Here is an 8,603-nt window from a genome sequence, read left to right as displayed (position 1 = left end):
CTTAACTGCTTGCCTCAGACTTTCTGCATCTCTGTCCTGTTTGCTCCGGTGAAAAGACACCCAAAACCACACACCCCTTCACGTGGTCACACACTCAAACAAGTTCGATGTGTGTGTGTGTTCGTGTGGTTTTTCTGCAGTGTCTGATTACGAACACATTTGACTATTGTGGAATTTTATTTTGAAATGCTTTATTTTGTTAAATTTCCCGGCCTTCCTCTTATGTCTAGGTTTGACTTCCTGCCAGAATTGACGCGATTCACCCGCGGCTTGCGAACAAAAGAGCAGAAGCCGAAATGATCGCTGCACGGCGCGGGCTGGAGCGCCGGCGCGTGGCGATTCGCGACGCTTCAGCGGCCCATGTGGTCTATAGAATAGCTTAGCAAGGGCGCCGAATGAAGGCGGTCCCATTTTCGCGGCACTTCCGCGGCCGGTGTGTCCCCGGCGTTAGGCGCCAGTGGTTGCGTGTAATCGGTGTACTGGAAAACGGTCAGCTCCCGCCTGGTGCTGTAGTTTGCAACCAGCATTTTACCCGCGATTCCTTTGCCAACATGATGGAGTTTGAACTGGGTTGTTTTGCACGTCTCCGTTTGAAGAGGGAGGCTGTGCCCACCGTGGCTCTTCCGCGATTTAGATGCAGCCCACCGACTCTGCTCCCCCACCACGGCGGGCTCCAGTCTGAGGTGAGTAAGCTAAATAAAAGTTTTAACATCTTCTAAAGACAATTCCCTACCTAAATGCAAAGTTTGAGAGACATGGTTCACTTAATTTAGCTAATATCAGTCTGCACTGCCTTCAGGCAGATTTGTCAAGTTCACAAAATGTGGAACGAGATGTAAGGTTAGAATCAGCTGCGAATCGGAACATATCTCGAAGCCCTGGCCGACAAAACGGTCCACATGACTGTCAGGCTCGGAGAAAGTTCGGGTTGCTTTTGTGTCAGTCGGTAATTCTGCTAACAGTGGCTCTAACACAGCACTAGTTGAGAGACAGCATTACAGAGTGACCCGGTTCTGTAAGGAATTCTGTGCAGGAGGTCGTATTTCAGGCTCTCTCCACATCATATGTGACTGACTTTTACGTTATAACAACGATCACACACTAGGAACGTTATAAAGCGCCTAAATAGGACAGTTTCTTTTGTATATTAGCTGACTTTATAAACTCCAACAACAATGTGCTTCTATTTTTTTCAGGCTAAATCTACCCAAGACACTGGCTGTCAGACTGATTTAGCTGCAAGAATGCACTTGTCCAGGCTGATGTGAAGCCTTACCCGTAGCAAAAGTGAATTATTTTTAATAATCGTCTATGTAAACATTTTATTATTACCTTCTAGTTTTAATTTGTTTTACAGATTATTGTTACACGTGATTTTATGCTCTTTTAAACATTCATAAATGTGCTGCTTCTTTGTTTTTTACATAGCCAGCCAGAATAGAGCTCACAGCCGCAGTGTGTCTGGTGACCCACGGGGACCATGATGAAAATTCATCTTCCAGAAAGTCACAGAGCAGCATCCACACCTCCTGAAAAGACCACGATGTGAGGTGTCTGCTGTTGATTCCAGCTTCCACCTCAGTGACAGTGCAAGCTCAGTGAACTGTTCAAGGTAAAAAAATTAAAACATTTCTGAATTTTTAAGATATTAACAATTAAATAAGTATGTGATTACACCATGACATCATGAAGGAGGCTACTGATTCTGCCCCTGTGACACTTGGTGGTGACGTGTGAGCTGATTCACCTGGTAAATAACTTTTACATTAAATATTTTGTTTTGGTATCAAAAGTAAATTAACTAATAACTTGCATTATTGCAGGACACTCAGCAAAATATGGACTCTACACCATGAGGCAGGCACACGTTAATACTCTATAAGAGCACATAAGGTGAGCAACACCACATATTACTGTACAATGTCCTGAATTTGTTTTCTTTCTGCATCTCATCATTAGCCTGGCTGATCACCTGATAACTCTGTCATCTGGTTATGACAGCATGAGGATGTCCTCACACACCTGTAACCTATCAGCTCATCTGGCAGAATAGAGGGAGAAGAGACAGCACCACATCTCCTGTTCCTGGAAAGCCTTCAGCCATCCTTCGATGACTGAGAACCTCCATCAGCTCTGTCTCCTGTCTGCCTACAATTATTATAATAAATATTGTGTTTGACAAGTTTTTTGTGCTGCCAAATATCTCATTTAGATTCCAGTTTTGATATTTTAATGGATATTTATAAATTACATTAATTGAATTATCACATTGTCGCATGTTTAACTAGCTCTATTGTGATGAATTAAACTAGCACCTCACTGTTAAAAGCTTGTTTTAATTTCAAGCATGTTTAAGTATTTATGGACATGAACAAAAACAGGAAATATATAAATTGAGATTTATTTAATTAATATAACAAATAAGGGGGAAAGAGTCATTGAAAGGCACATTCTTCTGGAAGCTCCTGATCCTGACGACACCAGAGACCAGCTGCAGACACCAGAGGACCTACAACCAAAAGCAGCTAGTATCAGTAAGTAAATAATGAAATCAGGGCAGTTTTAGTGGGCTGAACACATTACAGAATAATTTTCTCATGGGGTAGTTTTATAACTTTCTATGCAGCAGACTGTAACTTGAGCCCAGGGCTCCTGGAGAGCTGCAATCCAGCATGTTTCAGTGGATTTTCCTGCTTTAACAGGTTAGATTAGCTGTTAAGCAGCTCAGCTATTTGTTGCTGATTAAAACCAGGTGTGTTGAAGCAGATAAACCTCTAAAACACGCTGAATGCTAGCTCTCTAGGGCCGTGGAGCCAACCCCTGCAGCGAATCTAATGTTACGGTTACTTCCCATTCAGAGCTGGTTCTGTTGGGTCGGTTCCGCTAGTTTCAGGCAACTCACAAGCTCAAAACAATAAGGCTCAGGTCCGCTTGTCTCCTCCAAATAGACTTGGTCCCTTTCTTCTCGAGTGTCTGTGTAAGGAGGGGGAGAAACATCCTCCACTTCTAATAACTGCTCAGAGTGAAGGGAGCTAGCATCGTCTCGTTAGCCATAGTCTTCGCCACTGCCGTGGCTCCACCCTCTCGGTCCTCCAGGCAACGCCTACTAATGTTGCAGTTTTTAAAATTGATACGTGGGTGGAGTAAGACTCTGAGGCACACTTGAACCGCTCTTTAAAGAAATAGCATAAAATGGCCAGGGATGCACTTCAATATATATTCTCTTCCATGGTTTTCAATTCAATTCAAGTTTATTTAAAGAGCACCAAATCACGACAAGAGCCGTCTCAAGGCACTTCACATAATAAACATTCCAATTCAGGTCAGTTCATTAAGCCAATCAGAAATAATGTTTCCTATATAAGGAACCCAGCAAATTGCATCAAGTCACTGACTAGTGTCAGGGACTATACAGCAATCCTCATACTAAGCAAGCATGCAGCGACAGTGGAGAGGAAAACTCCCTTTTAACAGGAAGAAACCTCCAGAGGATCCTGGCTCAGTATAAGCAGCCATCCTCCACCACTCACTGGGGATGGAGAAGAGAGAGCAGACACACACACACGCACACACACACACACACACACACACACACACACACACACACACACACACACACACACACACACACACACACACACACACACACGCACGCACGCACACACACACACACGTGCGCGCACACACACACGCACACACACAGACACACAAACACAAGCACACACACAAAGACTAGTAATGTGTCTATAGTTATATCGTGACATCTTAGTAAATATTCTATTTGGTAAAAGATAAACTTTATTGTATTTATCCTAGTGGATCTATAATTAAACGGGTAAACTAGTAGTAGCACATCCAACGTCAAGGAAAGCAAAAAGTTATTATCAGGAGAGGGAGAATGTTTAAGTGTGCTAGTCGATGGCCCCCTCCATGAGGCCACCACAGCTCAGCAGAACATCATTGTAGCTTCTTCTGGGGAGAAAAACACTTAGAGAGAAAATAAAGTTAACAGCTGAAATAGCAGGAAATAATACAGTTAAAGAGCAGATAGTAGAAGAAAGTAGTAGAGTGTGAAAAGTGGTCAGTGTGTCCTCCAGCAGTCTAAGCCTATAGCAGCATAACTACAGAGATAACTCTGGATAATCTATCCTATTTAGATGGAGGCATGTTGGAGGCAGGGCAAGGGAGAGCCGTCTTTACCGACTGTACACTCCACCTCCCTCTACTCCCCCACTTGTCCAGATCTAGGCTAACATAAGATTTTAACCATAGGCCCTATCAAATAAAAATGTTTTAAGCCTATTCTTAAAAGTAGACAAGGTGTCTGCCTCACGGACTAAAGCTGGGAGCTGGTTCCACAGGAGAGGAGCCTGATAACTAAAAGATCTGCCTCCCATCCTAATTTTAGATATTCTGGGAACCACCAGTAGACCTGCAGTCTGAGAGCGAAGTGCTCGGTTAGGAACATATGGAACAATCAGATTACTGATGTATGATGAGCTTGATTATTAAGAGCTTTATATGTGAGAAGAAGGATCTTAAAATCTATTCTTAATTTAACAGGTAGCCAATGTAGGGAAGCTAAGACAGGAGAGATATGATCTCTCTTTTTAATTCTCATCAGAACTCTAGCTGCAGCATTTTGGACAAGCTGAAGACTTTTAACTACATTCTGTGGACTTCCTGAGAGTAATGAATTACAGTAATCCAGTCTTGATGTAATAAATGCATGAACTAGTTTTTCAGCATCACTCCTGGAAAGTATGCTTCTAATCTTAGCAATATTCCGAAGGTGGAAAAAGGAAATCCTACAAACCTGTTTAACCTGGGATTTGAATGACATGTCCTGGTCAAAGATAACACCAAGGTTCCTTACTTTGTTCTCGGAGAGTTATGTAATGCCATTAAGGTCAGGCGATTGGCTAAGCAATTTCCTTTTCTGGATTTCTGGTCCAAAGATGAGAACTTCCGTCTTGTCTTGATTTAAAAGCAAAAAGTTTAGAGTCATCCAATTTTTATGTCCTCAAGACAAGCCTGTAATCTACCCAACCGATTAGGTTCATCAGGGTTAATGGATAAATATAACTGAGTATCATCAGCATAACAGTGGAAGTTTATCCCATGCTGTCTAATTTTAAAATTTTGAAATAATTATCCATCGATCGATAAGATTTTTTAAAATTAACATGCTTTTATTCATCAACCAGCCCTAAAATCTACTAAAGGTTAAAAGTTTTAAATTGCAAACTGTACTTAATTACGGTGATGTAAGTAAATGACAATTACACCCCTGCAAAATAGTAAAAGCTCTAAATCAAAACCATTTTGAATTTTTGTTTTTCTTGTCCCTGCTATTTGTAAGTTTTTATATCTAATTTTGACATATTGTAATCCTGCACAACCCTGTATACACAAAATAAAAGTGATAATTTGGTTTTTATTAAAATTTAGGAAATTTTGCTCATTTGTTGTCAAATTGCAGCTCAATATAGAAACATTATCATTGTTCTCTTGTTGTAACGTCAGGATTTCCAAGAGCCAGACATCGACTGGGATGTTGCAGCAGAGTACAGCCCAGATGTGTGGACGGTGCTGTTGTGGTCCCGGAGTTCGACAGTCCCCTCACTGAAGAGCAGCATGCTGAACTGCACTTGCTACTGGCACAAAATTGGGAGCGTTCAAACACTAAGGAACTTTATCTATTGTGCAGAGAATATGTTAATGCTGCTCAGGGACGAAATTTTGATTTCAGAAGTGGGGGGGACACAGCAGGCTTGTGCGGATTTGGGGTGGGGGTGTTATGTAAAGACCCTTTGACACGTCACATGCCCATCTCAATAATTTTTCCATCCTCAATATATATATATATATATATATATATATATATATATATATATATATCAAAGTTAAAAAATGTACAACTCTATTATCATTAATATTTATTATCATTATTGAAGTGCAGTTTTGGCTGTTGACAATGGATAGGCCATTGTATTTATTGTTTTGGGTCTTTTTTTATTGTTTTTGGTGCAACATTTTCTAACAGGGAGTGAGATTCTTTTTTTTATTTAATTTTTGTTTGTTATTTTTATTCATTTAGAAGTTCTGGTTCTGGACATTTCAATGTTAAATGAAGGTTTATTTGTTGCATTTTAAAGGGTGTACTTGCATTATTATGATATATTAACATTATATTAGTGGTTATTTTGGTCTAGATAATGTTGACAATGATATCGTTTATCATCAACAATTTGTTGGACAAAATATCGTCCAGCAAAATTTGTTACTTTCCCAGGCCTAGTCAAAAGTATAACAATTATTTATACATAAACGGTCCCTCCTGAGATCTGGCCGTTATTTCATTTGCTGTGTTAGAGGACATGCTGAACTAATGTTTTACACATGATCATCACCCTAACATTTGTCACAATGATCAATTTTATGTCTATCGTATCTTCATTATTTCAACCTCACCTGTGAGCCTCCAGCCTCTGCTCCATCTCCTCCAGGCTCTCGTCCTCCATCTCCTACAGCCTCTCCTGCTGTACCTTCACCGGTCTCTCCTCCTGCATCTCTGTCACTCACCTGAAAAAAAGATGCATGAACTATAAACAGTGGGAGATTTTGGAATGGAACAAACAGAAATATTTACAGGATGGTTCTAGTATGATTCACAATTATTATTAATATAATGTGTAAATTATTCATTACCAATTTGAGTGTATAAAAACATATTAAATATGTTTTTTCCCTTAAAAGTGTTTAAACAGTTGTTGCATTTCAACACACAAAAAATAAATGGAAAAAATAAGATAAATCTAATGAAAAGAGTACATCTTTGACATTAAGCTTAAAAAATCTGTTGACGATGATGATACTGTTCATTTTTCAGAGCTTTTTAATGTGAACATATACATTGCAATAGATAAGTTTACAATAAAGTTAAATGATAAAAGTTTTGAAGTTACACTTCTACTACTACTACTACTACTAGTAATAATAATCATGATAATAGTAATAATAATAATAAATAATAATAATTATAATAATACGAATAAATTGTGTCTGAGGAGTCAGTTATGTGGAGGAGATTAGTTTGTAAAAGTTAGTTTTGAGTATGTTTGTGAAGGAGGAGGTGAGTCTGAGCTTAATGCAGCGGTGTCACATGTTCCAACTTACGTTTTGACTTTGAAAGAAGTCTCTTATATCCACTTTCGTTTCTTGACATGCTGCCGCCTGGCTGTGCATAACTACCAAAGACTCACAAATGAACACTTATTCAAATGTTATATAATGGAAGCTGAGCTGAGCTCTGATATTACACAGCGTCTAGTTGACGATGTGACTCAGTACCGGTGTTCCCTAGCGGCTCCAAACTAGCAAAACAACGTGAGCACGTTCTGTTTACAACTTGGAGTGACAGCAGCAACAGCCAATAATACGTTAGCAAGTATCAGCAGAGCCAATAGATTAGCTTTTGGGTGGGTCTAATAGGAAACCGGTTTCCGTTTCGGTCCTAGTGCTCAATCAAATCCATTTAATGGAGCGTAATATTGTTTTTGGACGGAAAAAAGTGAAGGGGACCGAAACTGCCTTTTGAAAAAGTGGGGGGGACATGTCCCACCCGTCCCCCCCCAAAATTACGTCCCAGATGCTGCTTTGTCAGATTAATGTGTACTTGAAATAAAAAATCAAGAGATTAGTTCCAGTTTTTTTTAATGTTACAAAAGAAATACATAACATGTATTTGAAATGCCAATAGGCCTAACTTTATGGATTCATGTAACAATGTCGCTTTCTAGCCCCAAAACATTACATTATTTAACAAAACAATTTGTCTTTTTGGATTCAAAGTTAAATTTGAACCATTAAACAGTAACCTGAACCCAGAACAGTGGCCATCTTGTTTTCACTTAATGTCTGCTAAAATCAAATCCATCACAGACTGCCTGAGTAAGCCGACTTTCAAAGTCAGTGTATGTAGTAACGTGCCGTGTAGGTAGTAAGGTGATTGCAACAGCACATGCATTAACAGTAGGAAAGCACAGTGTGTGGTCCATACCGGGTGGTACCGTCGTGATCAACATTTACAGTTACCTTGTAAAATTCTCTTTCTGTGTCTGTTAGTGGCGCATGTGCCTGGCCTGAAACCCACTGAAAAAATCCTTGCACTGACAACTGCTTTGCTCCACAGCCATCTGATGGGCTCCCATCTTGGTCATCTGTTCCTGAAGGGTGAAAAAAAATCAGTGTGTCACTAACAAAATTGAGGTACTGATTACCTCTCTGTAATTAGCCAGTTACTTTATTGTCTAATTAGGGTGTAATGGCTAAATCAGTTTCAAAACAAATATATTAAAAATTGATTTTTAAATTGTTTTTAAAAAAAATTTCTTTGATGGGGGATTGGGTGAAACACAATGGTCTCTCTGACACTTCAAAATGTTCTCAATCAATCAATTTTTATTTATGTAACACCTTCCACTGCCTTTACAGGAGCCCAAGGCGCTGAACATAAATTTTATAAAGAGCTAAGCATTATGAGCAGTAAAAGTGGAATAATCCTGCATGGTTCTGTGGCTACCTCCTTCTTCCAGGTTTTG

At 39.6% G+C, this 8,603-nt stretch overlaps 1 long non-coding RNA gene across 1 annotated transcript; it reads left to right on the top strand.

Annotated features, from left to right (window-relative positions):
* The first annotated feature begins 1,110 nt into the window (after positions 1–1,110).
* Positions 1,111–2,054, top strand: LOC139070388 (uncharacterized). Its single transcript, XR_011520915.1, has 3 exons — positions 1,111–1,612; positions 1,824–1,857; positions 1,960–2,054. It is a non-coding gene; the product is annotated as an uncharacterized lncRNA (long non-coding RNA).
* Positions 2,055–8,603: the final 6,549 nt, after the last annotated feature.

This window comes from Nothobranchius furzeri, chromosome 6 (genome assembly GCF_043380555.1).
Source record: "Nothobranchius furzeri strain GRZ-AD chromosome 6, NfurGRZ-RIMD1, whole genome shotgun sequence".
In the NCBI taxonomy this organism is placed as follows: domain Eukaryota; kingdom Metazoa; phylum Chordata; class Actinopteri; order Cyprinodontiformes; family Nothobranchiidae; genus Nothobranchius; species Nothobranchius furzeri.
Note: the sequence above shows the minus strand (reverse complement) of the source record. Positions and strands in the feature narration are given on the sequence as shown.